The sequence below is a fragment of the Ambystoma mexicanum genome, chromosome 10 (genome assembly GCF_040938575.1).
Source record: "Ambystoma mexicanum isolate Mex_15411 chromosome 10, UKY_AmexF1_1, whole genome shotgun sequence".
NCBI classification, from domain to species: Eukaryota; Metazoa; Chordata; class Amphibia; order Caudata; family Ambystomatidae; genus Ambystoma; species Ambystoma mexicanum.
Window position 1 is genome coordinate 308,606,171 of NC_090932.1, and position 16,296 is coordinate 308,622,466.

At 47.2% G+C, this 16,296-nt stretch overlaps 1 long non-coding RNA gene across 1 annotated transcript in view; it reads right to left on the reverse strand.

Annotated features, from left to right (window-relative positions):
* The window catches only part of LOC138491393 (uncharacterized), a 163,424-nt gene extending 155,072 nt beyond the window's left edge, over nt 1-8,352 (reverse strand). Inside the window, exons 1-2 of the long non-coding RNA XR_011275995.1 lie at nt 7,964-8,352; nt 2,931-3,011 (exon numbers count right to left, since the gene is read on the reverse strand). This is a non-coding gene — a long non-coding RNA (uncharacterized lncRNA). The remainder of the gene's footprint in view (nt 1-2,930; nt 3,012-7,963) is intronic.
* Nucleotides 8,353-16,296: the final 7,944 nt, after the last annotated feature.

A 16,296-nucleotide genomic window follows, 5' to 3' on the forward strand; every position in this document is an offset into this window, starting at 1 on the left:
GTGGATTCATTTGATACTTGTGTCCCTTCTACAAGTACAAGATTTAATACATGTGCATAGCACCAGACATGTATTTGACCAGGGGATTCCTTACTGAGCCAGGATGTGAGACCATTGTACTGGCCCTGCATATTGGATGCACCATCGGTTGAATTTCCAATGCACTTGCGTAGGTCAAGACCATTATCTTTGATAACACTCTGCACCAACTCAAACAGCCCCTTTCCAGTAGACAAAGTGCAGTTGGTTACTGCTAGCAGGCGTTCATGTACAGTGTCTGTAACATATCTAATAATTATAGAGCACTGGTCGGTAACACTCACATCTTGGGTTGAGTCTATCTGAATGGAAAATAGTCCTGCTTCCTTTATTTCTTGACTGATTACCAATTTAATCAGTTTGGAAATGGCTTCAATCACATACCCAACTGTAGTCTCTGTCACAAAAGCACCACGTCCTTGCCCGGTTTTCTTTTTGGACTTGGTTTGAATGGCCTCAATATGTTCATTTATAGGTCTGTCAAATTTACTTAGGAGCAGAAGCATTTCAAGAAAGTTGCCATGATCCAGGTCTTCGTTATCCAGCTCAAACGTGGACTCTGATTTCCCACGAAAACTGAGCCCTCTTTTCCCAATGACTTTTACAACTTCAATGACGCGCTCCAATACTTCTCTCCTTTTTCTGATTTTCTCACTTCGAGCTAATTTCTGTTGGTGAAAGAGTAGACCGCCTATGTCGACCCCTGAAAAGGTCATCATATATGAATCCGTGCACCTCCGATGACCTTGGCCTGCCTCATGTTCTGCAATGCGCTGGTAAATTTCATTCCGTTGATGAAAAGACCCCTCTCTCCACGTTTAGTAAAGGCTAAACAAACTGTGCAAAAAAGGGCATTTTGTATTTCAGAGTAACTTAACCAATGCCGTTTACTCCCATCTTTTCTCCAAAATGCTAACTCTGCTTTAATGCGTCTATGTTTGGGAGGTTGAATTGGATGGTGCCGAAAGAAATGGGAAAGTTGATCGGGTTTTGGACGTTGAAACAAATAGTCTGCCACCTGTGGATCATCTTTCTGTGCTCTTTGCTGCACACCCCAGTTCCCTGAGTCTTCAGTATGTGGTAAAGAAGATAACGATTCTACTGAATTACTAGAACCTGCCACTTCCTCTGGGGGGGTGATGTCTTCCCCAATTATTTCAGGCACACTGGTTTCCAACACTTCCTCCTTGGAGGAATCTTCAATTGTTTGTGACAGACTGGTACCACCACTGGCTGCCACACCCTCAAGACGGACATCCTCAATTATTTCTGTCAGATTTGTTTCCAACACTTCCTCCTTGGGGGAATCTTCAATTGTTTGTGACAGACTGGTACCACCACTGGCTGCCACACCCTCAAGACGGACATCCTCAATTATTTCTGTCAGATTTGTTTCCAACACTTCCTCCTTGGGGGAATCTTCAATTGTTTGTGACAGACTGGTACCACCACTGGCTGCCACACCCTCAAGACGGACATCCTCAATTATTTCTGTCAGATTTGTTTCCAACACTTCCTCCTTGGGGGAATCTTCAATTGTTTGTGACAGACTAGTGCCACCACTGGCTGCCACACCCTCAAGACGGACATCCTCAATTATTTCTGTCAGATTTGTTTCCAACACTTCCTCCTTGGGGGAATCTTCAATTGTTTGTGACAGACTGGTACCACCACTGGCTGCCACACCCTCAAGACGGACATCCTCAATTATTTCAGGCACACTGGTTTCCAACACTTCCTCTCGGGGGGCACCTTCAAAGATTGCTGACATTGTAGTTGCTGCTCCATCTGCCTCAGTTATGTCACCAATAACTGCAGAGACGCCGGCTTCTGTCACTTCCTCTGTTCTCACATCTTGAGCTCTTGATGGCTCCAGTGAAGAACCAGGTTTAACACTTGTACCTGAATATGATGCCTGGTCACCCTCCTCCACTTTTCTCCCAGCAATACCATGTGACATTTTGATAGTCTGACCTGTAAACATATCTTCAATTTTTTGGTTTTGCCGGATTTCCTCTTCAATTCGCTTTTTCTTCTTTTCTCTTAGTTTTTCTGCTCCTCCCTTTCTTTTTTTTGAATCCATTTCTCTCCTAAAAAATAAAATTACCTTATATGGGCATCAAATTCCTGCCTTTATCACAGTAGGTCTAAGTAACCTGGCTGCCAACATCCAAAATAGCATTTCATTAAGAGTAAACAAGTACTTTCAATTAGATCAATGTCAGCATTTTCAGATTTGACTGTTCCCCAGCCCCACCATACCCTCCCTCCCCAAAAAAAGAACAATATCCAGCTGAGTCCAACAGTAATCCAGTCCCATGGCATGGTAAATAAACTGGATTCATTCATTTTATTTATCCTGGCCAGCAGTGGCCTGGACGTTGTATTATGGTCTGACGTCTCCGGAAAAAATAGTAGCCAAAAAGGAAAACTGCATTGTAATTAACTTATGAAACACACCAATGATGTATGCAGCAATACATATTTACAGCAAGTGAATTCCTGCTGAGTGCACACAAATGCACACCTTTGTGTAATCATCCTACCCTCCACCCCACAAACGTGTTTGTGAGAGGTATAATCCAGGTTTTCCTTTTGCCCTAGCACACATTAGGTCTGGAATTTGCAAATTCACAATAACAAAACTTGACCGGATTGAAAGAGGAGAGCGCCTGATTCTCGAACTCTAATTTGTGTGCAGAAGAATAGGATAGGAGTCCTGCCTGATCATTGCTGATTATAGGCTGCACTGGAGTCTAGGGAGGCTGTGCTCCTGGGTGGGAGACAAAAGGTGTGCATAATGAAGGTCGCCCAAGTGGTTTGAGTGTGCCAAACAGGACCACCTTACATTACACTGTATTAAAGATATACAGTCACAAGTGGTTACTTACCCACAGGGATGAGCTCGCCTGGCTGGCTGTTGGTACCTCTGCTAAGGCTTGACTAGAGTGGATACTTGAACAGCGACCTGCCTGCAACAAGAAACAAAGTTAGGATGATGAAAACCCAATAAACACAGTATATTTCATATAAATACTAATAGCATATTGCTAAAGGTAGGCACCCGGAATGCCTGCGTCAGGCACCTTGCAATAGGGAAACTGGTAGTATGGAACTGACCATATGGGCGGTTCTGAAAACAATATGAACCGTTACCCTTCCCATCTCCTTCCAACGCAGGATGGAAGGATTTCTCCCTTCTCTGGCAACATTGGTTTATGTTTCTGTCTGAAATAGCCCATACGCCTCTCTTATGCATTGTACACAGTAGAGGTGCCAGGACTTGGTCTCCAGTAGCCCCCAGTAAGTTAGTAACTCCCCTCCTCTCCCTAGGTGCAGCGTTTGGGGGATCTGGAAGCATGTATCTGTTTACATACAACAAGAACACCAACCCTGGCACCATTTTTAGTTTGCGCTATTGGGCAGAGGTGTTGCTAGGGGGGGCTGGAAAAGATCCAGGGGTAGGCTAATGTCAGGACTGGCGGGACTCTGGGCTAGCTACCATTTTGGTTGTAGGCAGCCCTGCCCCCTGAGCTTCTATCCAGGGCTATAAAGAAAAGAGGACCCAGGGCTATGGCCTCCTTGGCACCCCTGCACCCTCCCTAGCAACGCCTTTGCTCATGGGAACTCTCTGAGCTCACTTTAATCAGGCCTTATCAAACTTTGCACCTGAAAAGCCTGCCAGTGTGTTTATCAAAGCCGTCTTCTGAGAGTTAATAGCTTAATTGGAGTTGCAAGTTGCCAATGCGTGCCACAAATAAGCAAACCCGCAAACTGAATTTAGGTCGTTTACAGAGGCCTATAATTACAATCACTTGATTTGTTGATCAGTTTTTCTAATTATATTTTGGTGCGCTGTGCTCGTTTATAAATAAATCAAGTCCCACAAATGTCTGTGAATACTACTGATATGTTCTTTACAATTACAAGCAAAAGTATTTGCAACTGTCTTGAAACTTGGCCTGGATGAAAAAAGGCATCCCAGTTTTTTGGACACCGCTTAAGAAAGGTGTTAGGAAGAGAGGTTGAGTTAAGCTAAATACTATGCACGTACTAAGTTAGCAACCCCGCCTTGGAAACAAGACGGCATGAAGCAACACAGGTTCGATCCCTGGGCCTACACTTAGAAACCTACGGGTATTAAGCGCGTTATAAATACGCAACTAAGAGACATATTCCCTTAACAGCGCCTGCGCCTCGATGCCCCTGGGCTGTGAGTGTGAGCGCTTTAAAAATGCAAAATAAATATTAAAAAATTATAAATAAAGCCTGAGGTACTACACCAAAAGACGCCTTCCCTGTGTTCCACATTTCCTGCAGTAGCAGAAAGTTTGGTGCCTTGTCGGCCGGGCAAGACCGAGAGGGCTGTAGCGGCAGAAGGAATCTGGATGGATCCCAAACTGTGGGCTACTGATGTGGGCTTGTATGAATTTGTTGCCCTGGTGTAATGGTTGTGCCACTGGTTTTTGCCCTTGGCACGCTATTTTAATTGTGCGCCCCAACACTTCACGTCCAATCACACTCTTCGAAGAACAACTACTGCATCTCACAGAGTAACATCAGTCCCTCCCTCCAGACAGCACCTCTACAGCAAATTTACACATCACCGCCTGTCCCTGGCCCCTTTCGGGATACCAATGCCCCTGCCCTATGCCCTCGACAAAGACACTGTGGGGTGCTTCCGAACTGCACACAGTCAGCAACAAAGGCTAGCTAGCATCCGGGGTCAGACTGGGCCATGCAATTGTCTCAGGCACCAAAGAAAAAGTGGCCCGCAGTTGCAAATGGCTTTTCATTCCTTTTGTGATACTGTTTGAATAGTACCCAGGCGGAGCTTTTTGATAAAGTGACATGCAAATTGTATATTTTAAAGAATATTTATTCAGCAACACTGGTCAAAACTACTAGTCGCAGTGTGAATTAACTCATCAAACTGGCCCACATGGGCCAATAAGGGTCCCACTTTGGCCAAAAAATGGTCCCACACCACACCAGCATTTTGTGTTTTTGGTTGGCCCTGGGCCTAGATACGGAGGTGTATTTTGTCCCCTGTATGAATGTTGCAGCCCGCGGCCGGCCCGGGGGAGCGGCAGCGCAAGCCTCAGGCCAGCGAGGAGGTGTTGCTTCTGTATCTGAATTCTGACAGAGCGAATAAAGGGCTTCCGGTGTCAAGCGTTCAGAACGTTTAGGCTACACTATGCCCAACCGCAGAGGTCCTAGTACACAGCCGATAAGGTTGCTAGGCAACTTGCACTCCTCTCGAATAACGCATTACTCATGATATCACACAACTTTCAACATTGACTAAAAAGTATGTCATTCACAGCACTCGTGGCTTAATGCATGGACAGACCACAAACAACCCTCCGTTTTTTAAACGTTAAAACGTGCGATTAAAAAAAAGAGACATATGATAAACACGTGACATGCTTTCTAAACTCCCGTTTCCCCTTTGTCTGCATTGTGTGCTCTTTGGCAGATTTCTACAGCATGTCTCCCTGTGCTTCGGTTCCCTTATCTGCCAAAATTGGAGAGGGTATAAAATGCATGGTTTCATGCTGGAAAGCTTTCACCCGGGGACGTTTTGTGGTGCAAGGACAACATGTTAGCACTCCTCCTCGCCAGGCAGAAGGCATTTTAAGACGGCCACACAAAGACAATACGTCATGCTAGCTACGTAATAATCTGACGTGTTAGGAAACACTCAGAAAACTGAAAAACTTTTTCAACACATATCTCTTTGGGGAGAAGAAGTTCTACTTTATTATTATTATTTTTTTTTAAATGCTCGACTTCTGCACTCGGTGCCAACCGCAGCATTAGCCAAATACCCATTACCCACCCCTTTCACAATGATAAGGTTTTGAAATGCCTCCCTGGGGAGTGCCAGGTGCAGAGGCCTCCGGGAAATTTCCCGAGTTCCCTATAGGCCATATAGCACCTCCAGTCACGGTGAGGGGTGGGGTTGTTGGTGGTGAGGCGCTGGGCGGGGTGGGGGGGTTAGTTAGACCACTCATTTGGAGTCGCATGTCCACTTTCGCATTCTCCATCTCTCTTCTCCTCTTTTTCTCTCCCTCCGTCTTCCTCACCATCTCTGCTCCCTCCGGGTCCTCATGTCCCCCCTTCTCCTGTGCATTATTCTTTCTCCTCTTTTTCCTTTCCCTGTGTACTGCGCCACCTCGTTCGTGTTCCATTTTTTACTCTCCTCTACTCCCTCGTTCCTCTCATATTCTTTCTATTCCATTACCCCCCCCTCACCGGACCTCGCCCTCCCCCTCTTCCCTGGCGTCACTCCTTCCTCTCTTTCCCGCACTCCGTTCCTCCTCTTCGCCTCTCTCCCTCCTTCCTTCCTCCTCACTTCTGTCCCCACTCCCCCCCATCTCTTCTCCGCCCGCTCTCTCCCCTCACTCACTTCTTCTCTTCCTGGCTCGTCCCTCTGCCCCCCCTCCTGCCAGTGTTCTCCCCAGGGCCGTGCCTTCCCCTTCCCCGCCCTGAGCTTGTGTACACACACACTGAAGGGAGGCACCCAGGATTGCAAAACTCCAGCAGACTCTTAGTCACAGCAGGGCCGCAGCAGCGCCCTCTGCCCTGCCCCCACCACCCGCGTGTCACTGTCCCCTCTCAAGCCCCCCACGGAGCCTAACCCAGGGTGCGTCAATCACATAGGTCCGTCCCGTATGCCGGAGCTGTCACTTGGGAACCCTGCGCAGAAAACTTAAAATGAGTTCTCCTCTCCGCTCCTACAAGTATTTGCTGCGACTGTCCTGCGCTCCAGAATTGCTGGGGCGGCTGCATCTTTCACTGGGGTTCAGCCCTTGCCAGAGATAGCTGCCCCCCACCCCCCACCTACCTCCACACACGCCGTCTTTCAATGCACCAGGAGTATGCCTGCCCCCTCCCTCTCCCAGGGCACTGCCCTTCTGCACCCCGGGGTTGCCCGCACTTCTCACAGGGACTCCACCTGTAGCACCCCCCCCTGCACCCCAGTGTTGGCTGCACCCCTCAGCAACGGGCAATCTAATGTTTTCATATTCCCCACCCGACCCAACCCCCTTTAATCTTCTTCACAGCACTCGTGGCTTAATGCATGGACAGACCACAAACAACCCTCCGTTTTTTAAACTTTAAAACGTGCGATTAAAAAAAAGAGACATATGATAAACACGTGACATGCTTTCTAAACTCCCGTTTCCCCTTTGTCTGCATTGTGTGCTCTTTGGCAGATTTCTACAGCATGTCTCCCTGTGCTTCGGTTCCCTTATCTGCCAAAATTGGAGAGGGTATAAAATGCATGGTTTCATGCTGGAAAGCTTTCACCCGGGGACGTTTTGTGGTGCAAGCTGCAAGGATAACATGTTAGCACTCCTCCTCGCCAGGCAGAAGGCATTTTAAGACGGCCACACAAAGACAATACGTCATGCTAGCTACGTAATAATCTAACGTGTTAGGAAACACTCAGAAAACTGAAAAACTTTTTCAACACATATCTCTTTGGGGAGAAGAAGTTCTACTTTATTATTATTATTTTTTTTTAAATGCTCGAATTCTGCACTCGGTGCCCGCAGCATTAGCCAATCTAATGTTTTCATATTCCCCACCCGACCCAACCCACAGCCACCCAGCACAGGCGGCATCGACTATGTCACGACAGAAAACAACACCCGAATAAACACTAGCCACACAGAGACATAACTGTGTGGGAATGGAGGCAGCCCCCTCCCGCCCGCAGTGCAAAGCTCCCCACTAGTGCCCGGGCTGCTGCTTGATGTCGAAGGAGTTCCTGGCGCCAGATAACATGTTGGGAGTGTCAAAAGAGGGATCAGAGCGTCTCTTGTCAGAAAAAAAGTATGTGCCTTCATTCCTTCAATACAAGCTCTGCCAGCCAGGAGTCAGACGGGTGACCCGGCCCGTACTCAGTACTCACTGTGTATCCTCGCTGACTGTGACTTCCAAGTTCCTTCCTTCCCGAAACTGCTTTTGCTTTCAGCTGCCTGGGACGGTCTCGAGGTCCACTGCAGTCTGCAGACACCACGGCCACGGTGTGTGCTTGTACTGGGTGGGGGGCTCATGTAGCAGCAGCCAGCCCAGCAGCATAATATGTGATTGTGATTGGCGGCAAATTGGGTGGGCAGGCAGGCCAGGCACTGCCTGCCCAGCCGAATTTTCATTGGGTCCGGGGTTATTCAACGACAACAAATCGTGTCCACCACGCCCGGCCCCCCAAACCCCCCAGGCACAAGTTGAAGACAGTTGCTTGCTTTCAACTTTGCAAAGAAGTGTTACTTCCTGCAGCAAAGTTGAAAGCAAGTGTGAATGAAATGTGTCACTGTCTAGTGCCCGCCGGCTCCAGCTCAGCGGAGCCCTCAGTCAGCCTGCAAAGGCTGCACGCACCCACCCCCCAGGGTCAGGAGGAGGACTCGCCGGAGGGGAGGGAGGCAGGTGTTAAAAATTGCTTTGGTGTGCGTCACGCACACCAATTGTAACACCTGCCTCCCTCCCACAGATGAAACAAGTCGTCGTTCTTCTCTCTGGCCGTCTGGCCGCCACAGCCGCAGGCCAGAGAGGCTCGTGAGGAGCACAGCCACACACACGGCAGGCGCACCGTCCGTGACCGGCCCCCACCGACGCGACGGCGACGCCAATTATGCACACATGCATCTGCATCATCTGCATGCATCTTAAATGATGATGCATGCATGATGCAGATGCAATCATCAAAGCAAGGTAACATGACATCTAGTAGTGTTACCTTGCTATGATGATTGTGCACTGGCACTGCAGACTCATGTGACGGTCTCAGTGCCTCCTGGGCTGGCTCCCGAATCCCCCCTGAGCCGAGCCTCCATGCCCTGCCTCACTGACAGACAGTGGCTGGCCAAGCTCGCCCATCCCAGGCGGATCAACAGTCACTCACCTCCACACTCCACCCCCCCCCATGAGTCTGACTTCACTTGGCCGCGGCCCACGCGAATACTCGCGACGCGGCTCGGCGGCGCTGCACTGCAGCGCAGCGCACACTAGGCCGGGCCGGGGCCGCGGCGCCTGCTGCCAATAAAAAAAAATACATTTTTTTTTTAAAACCGGCCCAGAGGTGGCTGCCGGAAAACCGGCCCCAGGGCACCCCAAAGTCGTTCGGCCACGGGCCGAAAGACCGAAAGGGCCAGTCCGACGCTGGAGATGTGTGAAACACTGGGTGGATCCTCTTCCAGGAGTCTGGTAATTTGAGTTGGAAGGCCACTGGGTTAATGATTTCCTTTATGGAAAAAGGGCCATAGTATCGAGGAGCCAACTTATTAGGTCATAAGTGTCGAGGCAGTAGTTTTGAGGATAGCCAGACTTTATCACCCACTGTATATGAAGGTCTTGGTCTTCTTTTGGAGTCTGCATAGTGCTTAGTGTTAGCTCGGGCCCTTTCGATGTGTTCTGGAAGGTGGTAGTTTCATAATAACGTCTGTAGCAATAAATTCCCAGGGCCTTGTTGGTAGCGTTGTTTGGAGTAGGAGACCCGCCGGCCTCTTGTTATCATGCTTGTTTTGATTGCAAACTGCACAGGCTTGGATATACTGCTGGACGTCATGTTTCATTTTTGGCCACCAAAACTGTCTTTGTATTAAACGGAGAGTGTTGGTAATGCCACAATGTCCTGAATAAAGGGTATCATGACAGAGGCTTGTAATCCTTTGTCACAGTCTGAGTGGGAATGACCAGGCCATTGTCCTTGAACAAATACCCATCCTTGGTTTTAATTAAGATTTCATCGATTCTTCCCAGTAAATTCCTTCCAGATCTCAGAGGACTGGGTTTGAATCCGAATGTCTTCCAGGAGAGTGATTGAGGATAAGGCGCCAGCAATTATGTTGTGTGTTCCAGGTACATGATGGATTTGGAACTGGTACTGGGCAAAGACAAAGGCCCAACAGGCTTGATGACTATTCCTACATTCAATGGATTGTAGGACTTGGAGATTCCGATGATCCGTATGGACCTGAACAGGATGTTTAGCTCCCAGGAGTAGATGACACCACTCTGTGAAGGCTTGACGGATGGCCAACAGTTCCTTTTCCAGAACAGAATAATGGGTCTCGCTAGGAGTTAGGGTTCGCGAGAGATAAGCGATCAGGTGTTCTAACTTGTCCTTGAATTCCTGCTTTAAGACTGCTCCGATGGTGTAGTTAGAGACATCAGTCTCCACTAGGAAAGGTTGATCAATGTCAGGTTGAGCCAAGATGGGGGCTTGTGTAAACTCTGACTTCAAACGTTGGAACGCTTCATCTTGGGCTGCAGTCCAGAGGAAGGGAGTATCCTTCTTCAACAATGTAATGATCGGTTGAACTATCTCCGAAAAAGAAGGTATGAATTTCCGGTAGAAGTTGGCAAGCCCCAGGAAGGATTGAATCTGTTTCACAGTAGTTGGAACAGGCCAGGATAGTATGGAATTTACTTTTGAGTGGTCCATTCCAATTCCTTCTGGACTAAGGACAAATCCGAGATAGTGCACAGTAGAGACATGAAAAAGGCATTTCTCTGGTTTAGCCAGGAGTTTATGTTCACGTAGCCGTTGTAAGACTGCCTTGACATGTTCTTCATGCTTAAGATGGTCCTTGGAGTATATCAGTATGTCGTCCAGGTAAACTATGACGAAGAGGAACAGCATATCGGAGAATACCCGGTCCATAAAACGTTGGAAGACCGCTGGGGCATTGGTGAGTCCGAAGGGCATGACCAGGTATTCAAGGTGACCAAAGGGTGTTCTAAAGGCCGTTTTCCATTCGTCACCTTCCTTTATACGGATCAGATGGTAGGCACCTCTGAGATCCAATTTCGTGAAGATTACGGCCCCTCTCACCACTTCCAGGATATCCAAGATTAAGGGCAATGGGTAGCAGTCCTTGAGGGTGCATTGATTAAGACCACAATAATCAAGACAAGGCCTAAGCTCCCTAGTATCTTTCTTGGGAACAAAAAACAACAAATCTCCCGCTGGGGATTTGGATGGTCGTATGGTGCCATTTTCTAGGTTGGTATCCAAGTATTCTCGCAGGGCCCTTTTCTCTGGTTCTGATAGGATGAACATCCTTCCAAAGGGAATCACTGCCGAGGGTTCAATATCGATAGCGCAGTCTTCAGGTCTGTGAGGGGGTAGGGCTTGAACTATGGCAGTTGAAAACACATCAGTGTAGTCCTGATAGGCTCTGGGGACCTGGATAATATTTGAGACCATGAGTGGGCCTTGCTGGTCTGTCAGCGTACCTTCAGAGGATCTAGACGAGGAATCCAGGGATAGGCAGTGAGACATGCAATGTTCGTAGCCAAGAAACAAGGATCCTGCTGCCCAGTTGATGTATGGGTTGTGCTTCTGTAACCAGGGCATACCCAGTTCCATTGGATAATGGGCAGACTTTATGATATCAAACTTGATCATCTCTTGATGATGGTTTATCAAGAGCTGGATCTCTTTGGTTTGCTGGGTTAATGGGCCTGAAGAGAGAGGTCGTCCATCGATGGCCTCTACAGGTTGCATGATGTCTCGAGTTTCATATGGAATGTGGTGGGTAGTGACCCAATGCTGATCTATACAAATCCCCGTGGCTCCACAATCCACAAATGCCAGAATGGGGTAAGTTTCTTTCTTGGACGGCAATAGAAAGGCCTGCAAGATCACAAGGTTGTTTTGTCCAGGAGAGTTCAAGGATGGAATAGATGTGGAGCAAACATCTCTCTCCCGAAGCTGTGCTCCATCTAGGATCGGGAGCTGGCATTTCCCGAACGTCGTGGAGGGGCCAAAGGCATTCTCTCACAAGATGTTTATCTGAGGCACAGTACATACACAGCCTGGTGTGGATCCGTCGCAATCTTTCTCGCGGGGATATGGGTCAGCGGAAGGCCTCCAGTTGCATGGGTTCAGGGTCTGTAGTCGGGGCAGGAGTGGGCTTGGGTTTAGGGGGAGATTCTATAGAGGTATTTTGGTAAGGCATCTTTGTTTTCTTCTTTTCTGCCTTCCTGTCCTGGATTCGAAAGTCTATTTGGAAAGAGAGGTCCATAAGGGCCTGGAAGGAACCTGGGCAAGCTACCGTGGCTAGCTCGTCTTTTATTTCTTCGTTTAGTCCTCTCTGGAATAGAGTAAAACAGGTCTCCGGGGACCAATCAGCTTCCTTGGCCAATTGCTTAAAGCGTGTTACATAGGTAAGCATGTCCTGGGACCCTTGTCGGAAATTCAATAGACGTTCTTGGGCACTGTAAACCTGTTCTGGGCGGTCAAACATTGTCTTTAGAGCCCCTACGAACCCATCATAATCATCCAGGAGGGCATCTTCAGAATTAACTAAGGGTGTTGCCCAGGTTAACGCATTCTCGGAGAGATGCGAAATCATAAAGCCCACCTTTGCCCTGTGGGTGGAAAAGTAGTAGGGCTTAAAGGTAAAGTGTGCTAAACATGAATCAAGAAAGCCACAAAGGTTCTTTGAGGAGCCATCATATTTATCCATTACTCCGCCCAGCAATACACTTTCCTTGGTCGCGGAATCACGTTGACAGGACTAGTTGTTTTAATGCGGCATTCTCAGCTTCGAGATTCTGAACTTCTATGGTTAACTGTTGCATGCCGCGCATGAGGTCTTGAACTGCAGCCTCCATGTCCGTATCAGTATCAGTTTGTTGGCGTCTCAATCTGTCACAGGTTTCCCCCCTTCTCACTTGTCTTTGTTGGAGTTCTTCGATGGAGTCTTCTTTCGTAGAGTTCAGGTCTTGTATAATCCAAGGTCCTCGGGTTCCAGCGTTCCGAGTCCTGGGAACGTTCAGATGTCCAGGAAGTCCGAGGAAATCCAGGAAACAGCAAAGAGTGCACACGGAAGACGAGTGCACAGAGATCCGGGATGCAAGGAGGACAAAAAGGAGGGGGAATGAAGGAGGAGGAATTTAGGGGTACCGGGAACCAAGAATCAAAGGAAAACCACAAGCGAACTATGGCAGCACACGTCTAGCCACGGCAAGCGGTAGCGTTGAGACGCGCAGGGCTGCTGGGGTGTGTCCGCTTTATAGAACGTAATGCGTACGGCGCGGAAACTGGTAAACAGTATTCCACGTTCGGCGGCCATGTTTGGAGTACTGTTGAGTGCAAGCCCCTATGGGTCAGGGACCAGAAGTCCAGAAAGGACGCGTCCGATGGTTCATGAAATGATTGTTAGCACATCCTACAGTTTTGGGTGCATGGCTGGACATGATGGAGTCAACAGTCCTGCAGTGTGTCTACTGAGTGATGTGTTGGAATACTGTGTGTATAGAAGTGCATAGGGTTCCAGTGAATGTTTGATGTGGCTGGGTTGTGGCCATTGCACAGATTACAGAGTACTGCACTTTACTATGATGTATTGGTTCTGTGTACTTAATGGGAGCAGGGGCAATGTTCTGAAGATTTTGTGGTTTGGTTGGCAGTAATAAAATACTATGCAAGTGGAAGTGGGTAGAGGTGCCGGAGGCTGTGTTATGTTTGTGGATTCTGGTAACTGCCTACATGTTTACATGCATGCCTGCATAACGTTGTGGTGTGTGTTGCCAAGGCCTAAACTCCTGGGTGCAGTGGTGTATTATGTTTGTAGATTCTGGTACCTGGCCACATGTTCGCATGCATGCATGGCTGCATAACGTTGTAGTAGGCCTGGCCAAGGCCTACGGTCTTGGGTGCATGGGCAAAGGCTGTAGGCCACACCCACTGCAACGTCTTGCAGCCATGCATGCCAACACTGATACTGGTATATGGATTTTCTTTTTAAATTTCATAGAACCTCTACATTTGGGGCAATTCATGCGTATTACTGAAGCCTATTTTACAATGATTTTTCCCCTGTTGATAGAGAGGTATGACAGGTTTCCATTTCTGGCCACCATGTGGCTACAAAAACAAATCAGGAAGCAACGGGTTACCATTTCATCTTGCATTTCCGATGCTACTTCCTACAGTTACATAGAACTTCCTTTTACGTACATGGAGACATGCTGGTACCTTATACATGGTGCAATGAATGTACAGTGGACACAATATATATTTGTACATTTACGGCCCCTATTTACTATTTATATGTGCACTGTGTTACGAATCAACGGTGTATGTTGGCAGACTGTGTGTGCAATGGCTGCGCATGTCGGTTTCAGGACCATTTTATGCACTTTAGTGCCTTTGGGGAAGGAGATTTTTGGGCCTCTACTTTATGAAAGAAAACAAATTCCTTTACAACTTCTTCAAAGATTGTACGTGCTTTCTAATGCACGCAGCATAGTGACCTGACCTGGTTGTGTCGCCTGTGTGGTATATTACGGCTATTGGTGTGAATGTTTTGTTGCCAAAGGATACCTGTCCATGTGTGAAGGTAGTAAGCTTGCAGTAACTTTTTTTTCCACATCTTCATTGTACGTTGAAAGCATTTATATTATATATTGCCAATGGGATTGTACATGGAAGTTGGAACGATTATCGGAATTGCAAGGCCTACGCAACATTCTATGGTTTGCATTTTGAACCTCCTGTTGAAATTAAATGGACTCACAGTTAGGTATACATACATAGAGAAAGCGCTCGTTAGGGACTTGTTCCTGAATGACATGAGTGCAGAGAGTACATGTAGGTTTCCATATGTAGGAAATCTGAAAGATTTGATTTATGGCTATGTTTTTGCTTCCCAATACCTGCAGTATGTACATTACCACTTCCTGCGGATCTACTTGTCTGTTTAACATGCATTTACCATTCAAGCACAATAGTCTAATTCCTGCCTTATTCCTGAGCCACTAACTGTTTCTAGGATTGTGCGCAGCATTTCTGTGCAGGTCTATTATTTCTAAACACAACTGGTTTGAGCCGTGTCAATAAATGTTTTCAACAATTCGTGCCATTTGCAATACATGTTTGCTTGCTATATTTGCATACTAATTTGTATTAGGTGTTCTCTTTCAACTTTCTGTGCAAAATCTGCTAGGGCAGCATGGGTACTTTTTATGCTTTTAGGTAGAGCTGGGCTATTTCTGCATTGTTTTCAACAGAGTTCCTTTTTGCTAGGCATTCTGTAGCAGCCGTTGGAGAAAAAAGGAAAGTGTAGGTCTGCACATTTTGTGATGCATGTGTGTGCATCTGTGCATGAATGGATGAATATGAGGGTAGGAGGATTACAGATAGAGGTATGCGATTGTGTAATGGTGCCTTAGTGTACGGTGGGAATGCTATAATGCCAGCGACGCGATAACACAAAGTGAGCAAATGCTGGGTTGCACTTAGTAAGCATGAGGCAAACAGCAGTTGGTTGATGCAATTGTGTACCTTTATATACGAGAACACTGTACTGTGTTCAGTAAGAGGTGCACCTCCACAATATCATTGCACTTACTTTGTTGGCTGTTGATTGTAGGCTTCCTCTGGGTTGCATTTTCAAGTTGACACGCCACTGGCTTTTAGGACAGAGGTGGCAACTGCAACTGTGAAAGAAGACAGTAAGACAATATGTTTGTTAATGGCATACTGACTGAATTTGGAGAATGCATTACAGAAAAGGGTAGGGGGGATGTGTTGGCAGGAAGACTTAGTGTGTGTCTGTAATTGGATGGCTTTGTATATGAATGGGGATTTGGGAGCATCAGCATTGTTGGTAAGGGGTACATGGTTCATTTGTAAGTGCACCGTATGATGTGCCGTTTAGCAAGTGTGTGCATTAGTGTAGAAGTATTTACTTTGCAAATGGATTAGTCCTAGTTGTGGAAGGGTGAGAAAAAGGTTGGGAAAGGTGTACAGCTTGGAAAGGAAAATGTGTTTGTTTGTGAAATTCCATTACTTTTTCTGCACATATATGCTTCCTACACGAGTACAGCAATTATTTCCCTTCTTGGACTTATTTATCCACATTTACGAATGGTACTGTTGTCAATGCACACATACATTTTTTTGCCGTTGTAAGTAATGTTACATTCTGTGAAGTGTGCACGGTAAGTGGCAGGCACCCTGTTTTTATGCACCCAATGTATGTACTTGGTTTAGGTAGGTAGGATACATTTGATGCTCCTTTTGTGCGATAATTTACGAATTCTGTATGAGATGCGTTAGTTCGGAAAATAATTCATACCATTTTCGGAAGTAAAGAAGAGAGTAACTATTTGTTACGCTCACCTGGTGTCTCCGGAGGCGTTGGGGCACGTTTGCAGCCCTCCCGGGGGTGAGGTAGCTCGGGTCCGACTTCGCCTTCTGTGCTTCTGTGGCGACTGGTGGTAATAGGTGAT